Below are 8,828 nucleotides of genomic sequence, written 5' to 3' on the forward strand. Positions count from 1 at the left end.
TTGGAGTCGCATACCTGTTTTCCAATCTGAGCCTGGCGGAGCCCCTGAGTTCACCATAGTGGGGACCAGTTCTACATCTGACAGCCCCTGTTTTACCATTAAAGAGCAAAATCCACTGTGTGAAAGAAGCAGTGTAGTGAAAACGAAGAGGCGCAGGCTCATAGATATGGTAATTGCACTGCAATACCCACTCGCTAGAATAGTGAGGAGAGGGATGCAGAAACAAAGGGAAACGCCATTTTAGACGGAAACGTCCCCCTTCCCCTGGAAATCGGACGACTCCATCATTTGGAGCTTCATCACGGCTCGTCAGCATGTCACCGTATTTCGGGTTCCGCTATCTATCAGGCCACCGACAGGAACACGACCCCTATTGTCCTTAAGCACCGCGCAACGAACAAACGACGCTGCTCAGAAATCCACCGTCCTCGTTATCCTTCTTATTGATTATGCAACCGTCGACATAAAACGATCTGTCCGCCCTGCTGCGGTTTTGCTGATGTTTTTCTGTCGCCCTTTTTTGTTAGCTCTCTTCCTAAAGTGGTTTATTCCCTAAAGCCCGCAATAACAATGGCAAGTGTAACGTGCATCGGGGGACGTACAAGACCAAAATCAAAATGGTCATTCTTCTTTTCTAATCTATTGAGAGACATATTCTGCTTACGGTTGAATTAAATAGACACAATCAGCTTATCAATAATCGATCAAAGGGTCGAGCATTAAAGCAAACACAAGCATACTCACCATGAATATGGTCCACGCCATATGTTGGATCCCAGTACACCGTGCTCTGCTAATATTTATCCGTATACTCTGCTGTTTTTTCACTTCATTTAAGCATTATTACTTCACTGCAGATCTTTACAGCACGGAGGCTGTCGCTTGTATTCCTGGTTCCTTTCGCTGTAGCAGCGGACAAGCAAAGACTCCGTTTGGCGAGGCGCTGATATTACCAATGAGAGCGATGCTGAAGCCTCTGCAAAGCATGGCTGCGCTTTCTCGCTTTTTTTTCAAAAGAGGGCAGGTCGTTCTGTGCATTACAATAAAATCTCTCTCTCTCTTTTCCTCTCTGTCTCTCTCTCTCTCTCTCTCTCTCTCTCTCTCTCCTCACATGCACGCGCTCACACAGACGCTTTTATACATACAAATGCGCGCTCACTCACACTGGACTCACAAATATAACCTGTGCGCGCTCTGGAAAATCCTATATGTCTAGTGTTTTATGTTATTATGCTTATTTAATCCTATTATTACCACACATGTTGCAGTTCTTAAGCTGGTTTGCAGCGTGTAGTGTAGCACTATGCTATATGCCTTGTTGTAGTTTATATTTGCAGCAATAACTATTCTATAATCAAGAGAAGCTCTACATGAGGAGTGTGTGCAGTCGGATGGTCGCTTTGCCGGCCACAATTAATCACGTTTTATGCCGTTTGTCTAGAGAGGTCCATTAGTGCGTTGCAGTTTCACGCATCGGTCCGCTGGATTGCAACTCAATAGGCTATGTTTGTCCAATTGTATGTTGAACCTTTCCAGACAAACTGAGGGGTATTTAAAACAAATAATTAGAAAATATTTGTTTTTCTTTAGTGTGAAATGTTTTAGACCTATAATGCAAATAATTTCTCCCTGTTTTACTGTGAAAGGCCAGTAAAGGAGAGTTCACACTTCTGTTTGCACACATTTAGGTTCTTTCTCTTCTACAAATTTTAACATGTAAAGGTAGAGAGGCTATATGGTTTGGCGTTCAACACCGAGTCAGCCATTGATTGAAGCAAGTGGCAATCCTGCACTGCTCGTTTGTATCCCCTTCACATCCTGCCGTGATTGACACTCAGGCAAAGATCCAGTCGAAACCAAGGGGCCCATGTATGATGTCATTTGAGTAACCTCACTAACCCTGTAGCCAAGGCGGAACACACAGGCCTGCTAGTGCCTGCTTACATCCAAGCTATTAATATGGGCCTATATCTTTTTTCCAGCATTAGAAATAGCCTGTAGGTGTTATTCACGGTCTATTTCTTCGAGTTATCATCTTCTGTCATCTCATCCATTCTCTCTTTCACACTTTCCCTCCGTTACTGTTTTATTGTTTCACTCTGTTACAGTGTTGGCCTTTGACTACTGCAAGAACCCAGTCAGTGCAATGATGCAACATTGGAGTGTGATGCAACGTGGGTGAACACAACACTAACAGCGTTAACGTTTTGTCAACATTTTTATTCTTTATTTAAAGGGTTAGAGGGAAAGGCTGCTGAGGCTTGCATCAGGCTACATATAGAGGGAAGTTTGAAAGCTGCTTTCTCTCCGGCAGAGAGGGGGGTAAAGCTATTGTTCCCGCTGAAACAATGGGAGCTGCGGGGCGACATGCAGCGGTGCGCACATGAATGGCAGGGCTCTGGGATGTGTGTGGGTCAGTGGCCGGGGGTCTCCGTCCCAAAAGCCACTTTCCCAGCGCCTCACAATGAACCTGCACAAGGTTGGGGCTCCTAGGGGTCACAGGCCACCCCCTTTTGTCCCGCACTTCAAAACACATAAACATTTATAAATCAAGCGCCAGGCACTGGGCCCCCTGTTTAAAGAAAAGGGGGGTGAGAGAGGTGGCGTGAAGGGGGCAAAGGAGCGGGGAAGGGCAAAAAGGAAATAAGTAGTGGTTGCAGATGCAAATTCCATCATTTGAACGGAGGTGGAAGTTTGTAGAAGTTGCAGCCTAATAGTGGAAGTCGGGACTCCAGTGCAGCATTCAGCTGGATGGAAACACACGGCCAAGTAAGACTGGATTTGGACATATGATTAAACTGTACCCCGTCCATCTGTTTCACTCTCCTATTGGATACGCGTTCAACATCTCTGGAATGGGATTTCTGTCGCACAGTGGCACGTTGTTCTCCACACCTGAGGACTCAAAGGACAAAAGGGGGTATAACCGTCTGTACAGCACTGAACCGGTCTGACGAAATTGCATAAAATAATGTAGTCAGTGGCGGCGCATTATCATGGTGAATAGGCTACCATTAGTTTACATCAAAACACACGGAGGCTGCAGGATCGGGACGCCCTTCATATGCACAGCTTTCTCCACACGGAGCCCATGTGAACTAGTGTAAAACTACAACTAAGGCGACATCGAAATGCCGTTTGTTTCTACGTGCATTTTCGACCGAAGCTGTTTCAGTTATTTGTTGACAAGGGAATCCTAAAGCAGGCCTCCTCCCTCCGCTGCTTGGCCACATGAAACAGCATTGCCTACTTATATGAGAATCAAAATAATAATAAAAAAAAAACCCGACTTAATTGTACTCATTTAGACACCCTGCAAAATAACCTGCATTAATTTCATTTGAAAGGTACTTTGGGGCATTTAAGCTCCCTAACAACCATCGGTCCTAGTCTTTTCTAGAAGCAGTGTAACGAATTGGAAACCAAATCGAAACGAAAATGTATCTGTCTGTAGGAAAATGTGGCCAGGCTGCTGCAGGCTCTGGGCTCTGCGTTGTAGTTGCATCAGTTTTAGCGACGAGATGCCTTAATAACCGCAGCATTTCCATCAGCCCCCTTTATATTTTGCATCATGCATCAGGCCTCCCCCCGAACCTCACACAACCTAAACGATGTTGCTTTTTGTGCTAAAATATTCTCCATAAAATGTACATCAAAGCTGCTTTAATATATTGGTGTGTTTTTTCTTATATTTTTGCACATATCTAATTGTTAAAAACAATGTAATTGTAACAGATTTCTATGAAGCTGTGTGTTTTTAGATTTTTTTCTACAATTTTTGTTTAGTCATAATTTGATTTTAATGAAGAATAACATGTTGTTTTGACCTGAAGTTTGATTTTGTTACTTAGTGTGTAAAATGTCCTGCTGACAGCTTTGATAGTATTTTAGCATTATTGTTTTAACAAATTATGTTTGAGTTTTTTTTGAATTTCCCAAAACCCATGATCAGTTTTGTGTAAATCAGTCACTACAATCCTGAATAGTCAAGTTAATAAGTTGGGAAAAGATTTTGTTTTGGTTTCCTGGCTGAAATCAAAAGATGCATCTTCTAATCTTACTTAAGCAGCACAAACAGGTAAACATACCTGCAGTACCACATAAGAAAGAAGGGGCAATAATGTGTATTTCCACAGTTTGAGTAGTAACATTTGGAATATTTAATAGTGGAATATTTGGTGAACATGTTGCTTAAATAGTGACAATTTCTTGGAGCTGTGTTATGTCCAAATATAATTTACATTTACCTTGTATGAACTACCCCCTTCTGAACACTTATATGATATTTATTCTTAAAAAGTAATAAATTAATTTAAAAATACAATGTCTTCATTCCTTCTGTATTGGCATTACTGTCAGTGGGTGAAAATGTCTTTTTGGATGCACAAATCAATTTCAGACATGCTTCAGTTTGTGAAAAGTAATATATTAAAAGTCAGCATTGCTTGCATTTCACTCCAAAGAGTAAACACAATTTTCCTGTATGACAAAGCACATGTGTTGTTGTTATGGGAACCGTGCAGACACTACAATATCAGTAACACTGTTATCAATATTGTTTCTGAAAGTAGTTTGTCTTGTTTTTGCCTCTTTCCCCACAAATACGTAAACATATTTTCTAACACCATTAAACATGTTACATCTCATCAGTATTTAGGTATTTAATATGAAAATTCTTGTGTAATCCAAAAAAGTATTATGTGCAACCGGTCCTGACCTGCAATAAATAGAAAAATTAGAGAATAACACAGTAGATCCTCCTTTGTTTCAGGACATGACCTCATTGCAATTTTTTTCTTTCTTTCTTTCTTTTTTTTTGACCAAATCCTGACGGTAATATGTGCCTGCTTAGCCTGAGCAGGGACAGTACGCTCCCCAAGCTAACATCAAACACCAAACAGCAGTTGTTATTTCATGGTTGCGTGCAAGCAGAACCAGGTCATCTGCACTGGGTTACAGGCCTGCTGGCTGTGGTTGTAGTGTCCTCCAAAGTGTGCATCTTCCATTCTAGACACTGAGCTTTCCGCTCGGTATAAAATCATTCTTTTGTTAGCTTTGCCTTAATTGCTGTTAAATTGACACATTAAACAAGACCTGTAATTTCAGAGAAGAATATAGTAGAGAGGAGGTGTATAAAACAAGACAAGCATCTTGAGATGAAATTTTGAGTAGGTCTTTTGTGTTTTGACTTTGTTTAGGTACTTTTAAAAGTACTTTTCAAAAGTTTCCTTTTAGGGTGCTATTTATGATTACCTGAAGCCTTACAGTAGAAACCGTAACCCGAATTCCAGTCCATTAAAAAAAGATATGGTATCTGGAATTATGATACACATTGGATGAATTGCTAGATAAACACACATAACAGGAAACTGAATCCTGTCTGTAATTACGAGACGGATACTTTGTACTATGCCCTTGTAGTGTTTTGTGTGAGTGAAGCGACGATGAGTGTGTGGGACCTTCCCCCTCTGACATTAGCAGGGGGTCAGATGTGCATGTAGGGCACCTGGCTCTCCACCTCCCCTCTCTCTGTGATGTTAAATGTCAACCAGCAGCATCCACAGAAAGCAATGTGAGCCTCCATTCTAGTGCTTATACCAGGAGATTATCACGTCTGACTCTCAAATCCATGTTTCTTTTGTGTAGGGCAATTAAAGCTGTAAGAAAGGGGAAATTTACAGAATCATTAACCCAAGATTTTCTTTTTAGTTAAGAAGTGGCCTAAGGGTTGGTGTGCTGGAAGGGAAACCCCTGGCTTTAATGCAAGTGCAAGGTGAGCAGCTTAATCTTGATTTGTTGCAGAAAGATGCATATTAACAGCCCTACATCTCTTTAAATGTAGTGAATACTCTCATCCTCCTCGTGTAAACATAAAGCAGTACGTGAAAGAAATTAATGAATTTATTCTGGACACAGGTGCTCATGCTTCTGAAAATTATTTTGCTCTAATAGCTTGTATTCCAGCAGTGCCGCCTCACACTGCTCAGCCACAGTCATTTTTTTTTAAATAGAAGCAGCAGGAGTGATATGATCAGATCACTGATTTTACAAGACAGTGTGGATTAATATATAGTTCAATAACTGCATCCTGCGCTCATCCAATTGTCTCTCTGATTCGAGATACAGTTCAGTGTTGGTGTCTCACCCAAGGTGCACACGAGGTTAGATGTAAATCTGGGCTATCAGTCAGAAAAGCATCGTTGCGCAGAAATGGCAGTAGTCAGGACCTGCTGCTGCACTTCCACTGTTCCCTAATAGAAAGCCTGTTGAGGCCCAATCAGCAAGTCTGTTCCAGGCTTGTAAGTGGATTTCTCCCATACCCCTAAGGTTTGTGAAATGGGGGTCAATGGGTCTGTTATTGTTTTTCTCTGCCTCTTTATCCCCACATAGCTCTGTGATGTCAACAGCGAAGTGACGGAGCGAGCTGGGCCCTGGAAAAAACCCAGAGAGGAAATAACTGCTATTATGATCTCTGTGCTTGTCTACTCTCAACAGGGCTGCAATTGTTCCAGTGGGCATGGACGTGTCCCCATATGAAGAAGAGAAAAAGGTAAATATCACTTATCCCCCCAACAGGTCAAAATGCAACAGCAGCAGCTGGCAGAGAACTACTGAAAATATTGAGTTTAGTCTGAAAAATATCACAAAACATAACCCTTTCGGTGTCTCAGGTGGTGTACGGGTCACTCACGAAATGAATTAATATGTAAACAATATTGTCAAATGTGCTATTTGTACATGCTGCTTATACATTTCCCAGCAGGGACACTTTTGTATTACTATTGTTAACATTTTCTAAAGCAGGGTGTATACAGCTTTTCAGCTTTATGCTTTCTAAGAAAAATGGAAACAAATCTATATTCTCTAATGTGATACTAAATAGAAACATTTTTAACAGATAGGTGTTTGTCAGAGGCAAAATTGCATTGTCTTCCATTATGTTACAGCCTGCTCCCATATGTTAAATGAAAGCAGGGATCTGTTATGGGGTGGAATTTTATGCCTCTGCCTGCAATGTGATCATTGCACCAAAGCACAGCCATAAATTTCTTTTGATATAATTGTATTAATGCAGCGAGTAATGGATGAGCATATGTTTCACACTGATTACTATCCCTCTCTGACTGTGTGTCCTAGTTGCATCCCCATCGCCTGACTATCGGAATGAGAATATGTGCTTTGAGTTAATGCTGATTGCAGCAGCTGCCAACACATGAATCTCCATGGCAACAATAACGGTTGCCAGGCAACCATGCTCTTTTAGGGACACGGAAAGAAGCCCAAAGGCTTACTAAAAATATATATATGGGTATAGTACTTCTTCAGCGCCTCAGCCGTATGCACGGAGTGACAAACAGTTCAACGCTTTAAGACCCTGCGTGTTAGTTTCTCCTCTTCAGCTGCAGTGTGTAGTTACCCTGATGTTACCCTACTTTGGCATGAACGCTCAGCTCTAAATGGCCACAAATACTGATACCTTTCATGACATTAACACACAGAGGCATGACAGATGAATGAATGCTTTAAAGGTTTATGTACTGTATTTGGGGCCATGGGCAGCCTGGTTCAAGGAGATAGTGTTGTGGAGTTTTTTACACTTGAAAATAGGGCAACTGTCAGCCATCTTGACTCCTGCATCGAGCTTTCCCTCGCAGCTCGCACAGACCCAGGTGGCATGCGCACACGCTGTGGAACAAAGCATTCCATCAGCGCAAGTGACATCACTGCAGTCAGCTCAGCTGTTTCTGCCTGCGCTATAAATAGTGTGGCGGAAAGAGCGGATTGCCTATGCAGAAAATATTTAACTCATGACCCCAAGCCTTGAGAGAAATAGATTTTTTTTTTCTTGCATGGAACTGGTGAACTGGATCTTCGCAAGTGCATCAATCATGAAATATGGGTGTTTGTTCATGCTCTCCTTATGGTTTTATGTCTACGTCCATGCACAGTATTTTATAAAAGTGTGATGTATTATCTTGTGCTCAGTGGTGAATTCATGATCAGTGACTAAGCTTTGAAACAGAGAGGCGGGGAATGTGAAGGATACATTAAAAAGGGATCATTTGTATTCAATATAACAGGGTTATATGAGATTTGAAACATACATTCTCAGATATTTTGTGTGTCACAGTGTTGATTTTATAGTTCTTGTTATTTATTTTGAACTTAATAGATTTTGTAGTATTGTATACGGTTTTATTATTTTTCCTGGGAAATATACAAATTGTTTATGACTTTATTTATGATGTCAATCTTGTTTTCTTGTAGGAACAGACATTGCAGTCTCTACTTGTGAAGCATGAAATTACACAGAGCAGTGACATTTGAATACCTTGCAAGGGCTCTTAAATAGGTCAGACCTGCACCTTGGGTGATAAAGCAGCATGTATCACAGACAGGAATCATCCTTGTGTTGTGGCTACCTAGCTGCGCTTCATTCATTGTGTCACAGAAATTGTGGCATAATTTGTGCTTTTAATATGATTTGTCAATGTATTCTAGTTGTAGCCTTGTTAGCTGTGAGTTGTTTGAAGAAGCTGGCTCGCTCAGAAAGTGAGGAATGTTTGAGCCGCAGTAAGGGAGTGCGAAGATACAGCGAGGAGGAAAGCAGGGGAAGAGCTCAGTCACACATCCTAAGAGCTGGCGAACCAATCGCAGTCATCGATAATGTAGCATTTATGTTGGCTTCCTGCAGTGGCTTATGCTTGTGCCCCGTTCTCTTTAAAACACACACACACTAAAACACAGCAGGTTACGGCTGGTGCAGTCTTCCCTCTCGCCAACACTTCGCAGCGCTGCAGCAGCCTGCTAGTCCAGCCAGCCGAGCT

The sequence above is a fragment of the Micropterus salmoides genome, unplaced genomic scaffold, assembly GCF_014851395.1.
Source record: "Micropterus salmoides isolate LMB-PRFRI ecotype aquatic unplaced genomic scaffold, ASM1485139v1 Ms_hic_scaffold_1, whole genome shotgun sequence".
Taxonomy (NCBI): Eukaryota; Metazoa; Chordata; class Actinopteri; order Centrarchiformes; family Centrarchidae; genus Micropterus; species Micropterus salmoides.